Here is an 8763-nt window from a genome sequence, read left to right as displayed (position 1 = left end):
GTGTTTGTTGGCAATCTGTATATCTTCTTTGGAGAAATGTCTATTTAGGTCTTCTGACCATTTTTGCATTGGGTTGTTTTTTCTTTTTTGATATTGAGCTGCATGAGCTGCTTGTATATTTTGGAGATTAATCCTTTGTTAGCTGCTATGTTTGCAAATATTTTCTCCCATTCTAAGCATTGTCTTTTCCTTTTGCTTATGTTTTCATTTGCTGTGCACAAGCTTTTAAGTTTCATTAGGTCCCATTTGTTTATTTTTGTTTTTATTTCCACTTCTCTAGGAAGTGTGTCACAAAGGATCTTGCTGTGATTTATGTCATAGAGTGTTCTGCCTATGTTTTCCTCTAAGAGATTTACAGTGTCTGGCCTTCTATTTAGGTCTTTAATCCATTTTTTGAGTTTATTTTTGTGGATGGTGTTAGGGAGTGTTCTAATTTCATTCTTTTACATGTAGCTGTCCAGTTTTCCAGGAACCACTTACTGAAGAGGCTGCCATTTCTCCATTGTATATTCTTGCCTCCTTTATCAAAAATAAGTTGACCATATGTGCATGGGTTTATCTCTGGGTTTTTTACCCTGTTCCATTGGTCTATATTTCTGTTTTTGTGTCAGTACCATACTGTCTTGATTACTGTAGCTTTGTAGTATAGTCTGAAGTCTGGGGGCCTGATTCCTCCAGCTCCTTTTTTTCTTTCTCAAGATTGCTTTGGCTATTCGGGGTCTTTAGTGTTTCCAGAAAAATTGTGAAATTTTCTGTTCTAGTTCTGTGAAAAATGCCACTGGTAGTTTGATAGGGATTGCATTGAATCTGTAGATTGCTTTGTATAGTATAGTCATTTTCAAAATACTGATTCTTCCAATCCAAGAACCTGGTATATCTCTCCAGCTGTTTGTATCATCTTTAATTTCTTTCATCAGTGTACTGTAGTTTTCTGCATACAGGTCTTTTGTCTCCTTAGGTAGGTTTATTCCTAGGTGTTTTATTCTTTTTGTTGCAATGGTAAATGGGAGTGTCCTTAATTTCTCTATCAGATTTTTCATCATTAGTGTATAGGAATGCCAGAGATTTCTGTGCATTAATTTTGTATCCTGCTACTTTACCAAATTCATTGATTAGCTGTAGTAGTTTTTGCTAGCATCTTTAGGATTCTCAATGTATAGTATCATGTCATCTGCAAACAGTGACACTTTTACTTCTTCCTTTCCAATTTGGACTCTTTAATTTCTTTTTCATCTCTGAATGCTGTGGCTAAAACTTCCAGAATTATGTTGAATAATAGTGGTGAGAGTGGGCAACCTTGTCTAGTTCCTGATCTTAGTGGAAATGGTTTTAGTTTTTCACCATTGAGAACGATGTTGGCTGTGGGTTTGTCATATATGGCCTTTATTATGTTGAGGTAAATTCCCTCTATGCCTACTTTCTGGAGAGTTTTTATCATAAATGGGTGTTGAATTTTGTCAAAAGCTTTCTCTGCATCGATTGAGATGATCATATGCTTTTTCTCCTTCAGTTTGTTAATATGGTGTATCACATTGATTGATTTGCATATATTGAAGAATCCTTGCATTCCTGGGATGAACCGCACTTGATCATGGTGTATGATCCTTTTAATGTGCTGCTGGATACTGTTTGCTAGTATTTTGTTGAGGATTTTTACATCTATGTTCACCACTGATATTGGCCTCTAGTTTTCTTTTTTTGTGACATCTTTGTCTGGTTTTAGTATCAGGGTGATGGTGGCCTTGTAGAATGAGTTTGGGTGTGTTCCTCCCTCTGCTATATTTTGGAAGAGTTTGAGAATGATAGGTGTTAGCTCTTCTCTAAATGTTTAATAGAATTCGCCTGTGAAGCCATCTGGTCCTGGGCTTTTGTGTTTGGTACAATTTTAAATCACAATTTCAATTTCAGTGCTTGTGATTGGTCTGTTTACATTTTCTATTTCTTTCTGGTTCAGTCTCGGAGGGTTGTTCTTTTCTTAGAATTTGTTCATCTCTTCTAGGTTGTCCATTTTATTTGCATATAGTTGCTTGTACTAATCTCTCATGATTCTTTGTATTTCTGCAGTGTCAGTTGTAACTTTTCCTTTTTCATTTCTAATTGTGTTGCTATGAATCTTCTCCCTATTTTTCTTGATGAGTCTGGCTAATGCTTTATCAATTTTATCTTCTCAAAGAACCAGCTTTTAGTTTTATTCTGGCTAATGGTTTATCTATTTTGTTTATCTTCTGAAAGAACCAATTTTTAGTTTTATTCATCTTTCTTATTGTTTCCTTCATTTCTTTTTCATTTATTTCTGATCTGATCTTTATGTTTTCTTTCCTTTTGATAACTTTATTTTTCTTTTTGTCCGTCTTTCTCTAACTGCTTTAGGTGAAGGTTCGGTTGTTTATTTGAGATTTTTCTTGTTTCTTGAGGTAGGATTGTATTGCTATAAACCTCCACCTTAGAACTGCTTTTGATGCATCTCATAGGTTTTGGGACATCGTGTTTTCACTGACATTTGTTTCTAGGTATTTTTTGACTTCCACTTTGATTTCTTCAGTGATCTCTTGGTTATTTAATACTGTACTGTTTAGCCTCTATGTGTCTGAATTTTATACAGTTTCTTTTTCCCTGTAATTGATATCTAGTCTCAGAGTGTTGTGGTTGGAAAAGATACTTGATACAATTCTGAATTTTCTTAAATTTACCAAGGCTTGATTTGTGACTCAAGATATGATCGATCCTGGAGAATGTTCCATTATCACTTTAGAAGAAAGTGTATTCTGTTGTTTTGGGGTGGAATGTCCTATAAATATCAATTAAGTCCATCTTGTTTAATGTATCATTTAAAGCTTGTGTTTCCTTATTTATTTTCTTTTTGGATGATCTGTCCATTGGTGTAAGTGAGGTGTTATATTTCCCCAGTCTTATTGTGTTACTGTCGATTTCCCCTTTTATGGCTGTTAGCATTTGCCTTATGTATTGAGGTGCTCCTATGTTGGGTGCATAAATATTTACAATTGTTATATCTTCTTCTTGGATTGATCCCTTGATCATTATGTGGTGTTCTTCTTTGTCTGTTGTAATAGTCTTTATTTTAAATTGTATTTTGTCTGATATGAGAATTGCTACACCAGCTTTGATTTCCATTTGCATGGAATATCTTTTTCCATCCCCTCACTTTCAGTCTGTATGTGTCACTAGGTCTGAAGTGGGTCTCCTGTAGACAGCATATACACAGCTCTCGCTTTTGTATCCGTTCAGCCAGTCTACGTCTTTTGGCTGGAGCATTTAATCCATTTACATTTTAGGTACTTATCAATACGTATTTCCTATTATCATTTTCTTAATTGTTTTGGGTTTGTTATTGTAGGCCTTTTCCTTCTCTTGTGTTTCCTGCTGAGAGAAGTTCCTTTGGCATTTGTTGTAAAGCTGATTTGGTGGTGCTGAATTCTCGTAGCTTTTGCTTCTCTGTAAAGGTTTCACTTTCTCCATCATCTGAATGAGATCCTTGCTGGGTACAGTAATCTTGGTTGTAGCTTTTTCCCTTTCATCACTTTAAATATGTCCTTCCACTCTCTTCAGGCTTGCAGAGTTCCTGCTGAAAGATCAGCTGTTAACCTTATGAGGAGTACCTCGTATATTACTTGTTGCTCTCCTCTGCTGCTTTTAATGTTTTCTTTGTATTTGATTTTTTTTTTTTTTTTTTTTGCAGTACACGGGCCTCTCACTGCTGTGGCCTCGCCTGCTGAGGAGCACAGGCTTCGGACGCACAGGCTCAGTGGCCATGGCTCATGGGCCCAGCCGCTCCGCGGCATGTGGGATCCTCCTGGACCAGGGCACGAACCCGTGTCCCGTGCATTGGCAGGTGGACTCCCAACCACTGCGCCACCAGGGAAGCCCTGTATTTGATTTTTGATAGTTTGATTAATGTGTGTCTTGGCATTTTTCTCCTTGCATTTATCCTGTATGGGAATCTCTGCACTTCCTGGTCGTGATTGACTATTTCCTTTCCCATATTAGGCAAGTTTTCAGTGATAATCTCTTCAAATATTTTCTCAGTCCCTTTCTCTTCTCCTTCTTGGACCCTTATAATTCAAACATTGGTGCGTCTAGTATTATCCCAGATGTCTCTGAGACTGTCCTCAATTCTTTTAATTCATTTTTCTTAATTCTGCTCTGTGGTAATTTTTTCCACTATTTTATCTTCCAGGTCACTTATCCATTCTTCTGCCTCAGTTATTCTGCTATTGATTCCTTATAGAGAATTTTAAATTTCATTTATTGTGTTCATCATTGTTTGTTTGCTCTTTAGTTCTTCTAGGACCTTGTTAAACATTTCTTGCATTTTCTCCAATCTATTTCCAAGATATTGGATCATCTTTACTATCATTACTCTGAATTCTTTTTCAGGTAGACTGCCTATTTCCTCTTCATTTGTTTGGTCTGGTGGGTTGTTACCTTGCTCCTTCATCTGCTGTGTACTTCTTTGCCTTCTCATTTTGCTTTACTTACCATGTTTGAGTCTCCTTTTCACAGGCTGCAGGTTCCTAGACCTGTTGTTTTTAATGTCTGCCCCCAGTGGATAAGGTTTGTTCAGTGGGATGTGTAGGCTTCCTGGTGGAGGGGTCTGGTTCTTGTGTTCTAGTAGATGAGCCTGGATCTTGTCTTTCTGGTGGGCAGGACCACGTCTGGTGGTGTATTTTGGGGTGTCTGTTAACTTATTATGATTTTAGTCAGCCTCTCTGCTGACGGGTGGGGTTGTGTTCCTGTCTTGCTAGTTTGGCATGAGGTGTCCAGCACCAGAAATTGCTGGTCGTTGAGTGGAGCTGGGTCTTAGCATTGAGATGGAGATCTCTGGGAGGCTCTTGTCGATTGATATTACGTGGTGCTAGGAGGTCTCTGGCGGTCCAGTGTCCTGAACTCAGCTCTCCCCGCTCAGAGGCTCAGGCCTGACAACCAGCTGGAGCACCAAAACCCTGTCAGCCACATGGCATGTGGCAGGTGAAGTAATGGTCCCCCATAGACACAGACATCCAAATCCCTGGAACTGCCTTGCTGCTCTGCAGAGTTGGGGACCCAGAGCCGCCAGAGGTGCAGGGCATTGGCCTGAGGTCCACAGGGAGGCCTGGTGTCCTTGGGGTCAGAGCCGGGTCACCTTCACTGCCCATTGTACCCAGCACGCCAGGGACTATGCCTGAACTTGACAGGCATCTCAAAGGGTTCACTCTTGAAAGGTGCATTGGTGTTAGGCAAAAAAAGAAAAAAAAATACTGAAAAACAATAACAAAAAACAGCAGCACAGGAAGAAGGGACAAAATAAAGGCATACAGAATGCTTGGCATGTTGGGAGGACTATATCAAGTTATCGTATTGAAAATAAAATGCCAAGTCATAAAGAGCCATGTATGCCATACATATGGCAGACAATATGAATACATGGAAGAATATGAAGTGGGTTGCTATTGTAAGTTGAATTTCCCAGAGCAGGCTCTAAGAAAGGTAGCCATGTGAAAGAGTAGAATAGGAGCCAAGTGGGAAAGTAAGGAAAGGAGAACAATAGAGGGTGGAATATCCAGATAGGGAGTGTGAATTTGGCCAATTCTTACAGGGGAAACATATACAATTGGGTTTCAAGTAAATGATACAAGATAAAAGAGCTATATTAATATACCTCCTGGAATGTTTCAGGAAAGCTTCATTAAACTAAAGGTACACTCCTAAATACACACGAACTGTGTAGATGTTAACGTGTTTGGCTATTCCTTAGGCAGGGGGAGAAATGCCTGTGTGTGAGGAAATTTTACCTTCTTATAGCCACACCTTCCTAAGTTCCCTTCTAGGCAAGTTGTCTATATCTGGTTAACATGTAATGAACACAATGATGATGAGTAAGGTTAAATAACAAGTCAAGATAAATCTGTGGAGGTCCTTAAGAGACAGATTTGCCTTTAGTACCTAAGAATTAGAAAGACCTAATTTGGTAGTAGAAAAACTATTTCTGAAACATTTAAGAGTTTGTAAATGATTCTTTATCAGTAGAATGTAGTAATCTCTGCCCTGCCAACTCATTGTATTATTATTGTGAAGGTTAGAGGATAGAAAGGCTATTAAGAAACTTAAAGTTGTACAACAAATGATATACATAAATGAGTTTATGATTTGATTCATACCATCCAGAAATGATATTGAACCTAGTCTATATCATCTAGAAATCCTATTGCAGACCCTTTAACAGTGTCTTTGTATATTTGTACAGTATATTTGTATGTATGTTTGTATATGTATGGATACAAATTTTCTTCCCTTATGCATAGTGGTAAGCAGAATAATGGTCCCCTAAAGATTTTCATATCCTAATCCCCAGAGACTATGTTCTGTTACAGGGCAAGCAGGAATTAAGGTTACAGATGGAATTAAAATTGTCAGTAAGCAGACCTTGAAATGGTGAAGAATATGCTGAATTGTTTGTGTGGTTTAAATGTAATCACAAGGGTCCTATATATTAGGAAGAGGGATACAGAAGAGGACTTATCAGAGGAATGCAATGTGAGAAAGACCCAACTGGCCATTGCTGGTTTTGAAGATGTAACAGAACCATGAAGCAAGGAATAGTAGGCTGACTCCATAAACTGGAAAAGCAAGGAAATGAGTTTTCTCCTAGCAGCTCCAGAAGGAACGCAACCCTGCCAAAACCTTAATTTTGGCCCACTGAGGCCTATTTTGGATATTTTACCTTTAAATATTTCAGATAATAAACGTGTATTGTTTTAAGAAAGCAAATATGTGCTATTTGTTATAACAGCAACAGAAAACTAAAAACCATATAGATAACAGAATTCTCCTACACGTAGATTTTACATGGATGTATGCAACCTTAGAATTTTGGAAAATAAATTGTGACAATGTGTTACTATGTAAGGAGACATTAAATATTTTTATAATCATTTCTCAGTCTTAATAATTGTAGAGGAATATAACATCTTCAGAGGCAATGGAAACATGAGTGAGCCAATATGTGTGAAATTTACCAAGCTCATAAATAATAAGTTTTAGGGTTGTTGCTCTTATTATTATTATTATCATCATCATCATCATTTGGATAGAGAAGGAATACTTGTATGGTAAAGGAACCTTATCTTTTATTGGGTAGAAAGCATCCACTTTCCTCTTCCATTAATTAAGGTCCTAGAGAGGAAAAAATATATATATATATAGCAGCTGTGAGGGAAACAGAAATATACACTTATTCTCAATTATTGTAATGAATACAAAAGCCCAGTTACTGGCGAGGAGAATTCATTGCACATTGTGACAATAAAGAAACGGTCAATGCTCAAAGATCAAATCTATTTTTTTGGCTGTTTACAAGTCAATAAAGTATCCGATTGTGATGAGTTTTGACATTAACATAATGGTCAAAGAAAATTAACAATGTACAATGATTTTTTCATAAATGGGGAGGTAGAAAAAGCAGGGGGAAGAGAATGAAGAGGGAGAGAGAGACTGAAAGAGACAATGGTTTCTGGAACCATCTGTCAGTGTGCTAATAGTTGCTTCTATAGCAGCAGCAGGTTTAAGTCAAGAAAATTAAGCATTTGGATGATTCACCATTGCATCAGCTGTTGTCAATTGCATTTTATTTTGGCTCATTATCTTTATTAGGTAAAAGCATTGAATATCATGTTGCTTATTCAAACCAATTACTGAGTGAGGGGGAAAAAACAAAATCTGCACATAATATTTTAGAGATCAATAAATGACAAAGGCAAAGAGGAAAGATACTTAAAAAGTAACTTTTATTTTGGAATTAAGATTTTGAAAATAATAGAGTTTGAATATGAGAGTTGACACATAGAACTGGGATTGTTATACCAACTGACTGCCATTTTATTCATGTATCTAACATGAATTATGTTTAAAAAGTGATCAAACAAAATTTTTATAGCATGTCACCAGCTCATTTGTCCTCAGTATTCTCCATTCTTTCATAATATGACCTTTACACTCTAAGATGGATCAGTAAATGCTTCATGCTGGGCTGTTTCTGTGTCTATCTAAAGCTTCCATCTTCAAGATAATCATGATTTCAAATCCAGAATTCCTTTAAGAGCTTATATAAAAATCACTACCTCTGTGAAATTTCATTGATATGAAGGATGAGTAGGTATTTAATAACGTTAGTAATAGATGTTAAATAATGGAAACAGAGATGGATACTTACTCTGAGATTGAATCTTAAATTAAGAATAGAGTGGTCAAGATAATATCCAATGGATGGATGATACAGTGTGAGTGTTTTAAAGTTAGCAATAAAACCAAAAAATTAGGGGAAATATATACAATCTTTACCAACTTCAACTGCCTTACATATAAAACTGCTTATAGCACATTTTAAAAAATCACAGTGTTTATATGAGAAAAGATATTTTCAATTATCTAATTTCAGCCACATACCCCAACTTTATACTCCCATTTTAATATTTGCCCAATACAAGCTACTCCTGTACTTTTTTTTTCACTGATCCCTGGACCTAGATGGATGTTAATACCTTTGATGAGAATTAGCAGCTCTGAACTGTAAGCCTCTTATCACAGTGGTATATGGTAGACACTTAAAACTTACTAATCGAGAGAATGAGAGAATGAATGATAGGTTGAAAGAGTGAAAGTCAAGTATTTTTCTATTTGTATATTATTATATTTCCTTAACTAACAAGGGAGCAGAATCAGGTAGACTGGACTTTTAAAAAAATCAGGAATATAGGCTAAATTATAAGC

Source organism: Physeter macrocephalus, chromosome 7 (genome assembly GCF_002837175.3).
Source record: "Physeter macrocephalus isolate SW-GA chromosome 7, ASM283717v5, whole genome shotgun sequence".
NCBI lineage: Eukaryota > Metazoa > Chordata > Mammalia > Artiodactyla > Physeteridae > Physeter > Physeter macrocephalus.
This window is presented reverse-complemented; position numbering follows the sequence as displayed.